The sequence below is a fragment of the Schistocerca gregaria genome, chromosome 6 (genome assembly GCF_023897955.1).
Source record: "Schistocerca gregaria isolate iqSchGreg1 chromosome 6, iqSchGreg1.2, whole genome shotgun sequence".
Classification (NCBI taxonomy): Eukaryota; Metazoa; Arthropoda; class Insecta; order Orthoptera; family Acrididae; genus Schistocerca; species Schistocerca gregaria.
Genome location: NC_064925.1, coordinates 381,826,642 through 381,827,781, shown reverse-complemented (window position 1 = coordinate 381,827,781; position 1,140 = coordinate 381,826,642).

The following is a 1,140-nucleotide window of genomic DNA, read 5'->3' as shown; positions in this document are numbered from 1 at the left end:
GAGATGCTGGCGATGTCACCTTTATCAGTAGCGAGGTTTATAATTTCACTATCCTGCACGATTTGATGCCTTGTATCTGCATCATTGGCACTAAACCATTCTTTAACATATCATTTAATTTGTTACATTTGATCAGACTTTTTGCGATACTGGTACCCAAAATTTTATCCCAGGCTTTTTTCAAATTCTGTTCCTTTACACTATTTCATGCTGCACCAATCATGTAGGTTACATCTTTCAACCATATTTTTATGATTTCCTAACAGACTTTCTTGTCCCTCATCTCTTTCCTACAATAGCTTACGTAACAATTCTTTTCTGTAACACCATTTGAAAGCCGCAGTAACGCCTTGATCCATGGGCTTAAGGAGTATTAGGTGGCCCATGGATTGGCACAAAGGAGAGTGAAATGAAGCACCAATACAATAGTAGATTTGTTTAATTAACCTCTTCATTCCATCCCTCACCTGTTGTATATTAGGAACAACTGGGTGGAGGCATCCAGTCGCCTCACAGCATTGCTGAAAGCGCAAAGAGCGTGGCTGAGCATAACATCACTTGAATGCCACTCTCAGCAATGTCGTCAGCTGTGATGGTGATGACGGCGTAGCAGCGCAGCTGACAGTTCCTGAGGGGTGGTCAAGTCCTCTCCAGCGAGTGGGCGGTTCTCCGCTCAGGCAGTTGCTGCTTTCATGACTCAGGGCTGGCTGCCCTGTCATGTGGTTGAACAGCAGATCCCTTACTGAATTCAGGGATGCTGTTCTGCGAGTCACAGAGTCTTAGTGTAGATTGCTATACTGAGACAAGAATATTTTAGTACACAAATGGCTGAATACATATACACTCCAGACTGTGCTCATCTAGGGCTTGAGTGCCCAGCTGACTGCCTTATAATGCCTGTCGGTTGTTTTTTGTTTCACAACGCATAACACTCTTGCCTGCCTGTGGCTGGCTTCTGTCACAACTCACTTACACTCTGGTGTACTTTTTGACCAAATACGGTCGATATGCTACTTTGTTATGTTAGGTAGAAGAAAAATCACTATTATGAACTTGTCCTTTTTGTTTAAGATATCACATCACGGATGCACTATCAAAGAGCAGCTATGTTTTCTTCCTTATGCTTTTTCTTTAACTGAT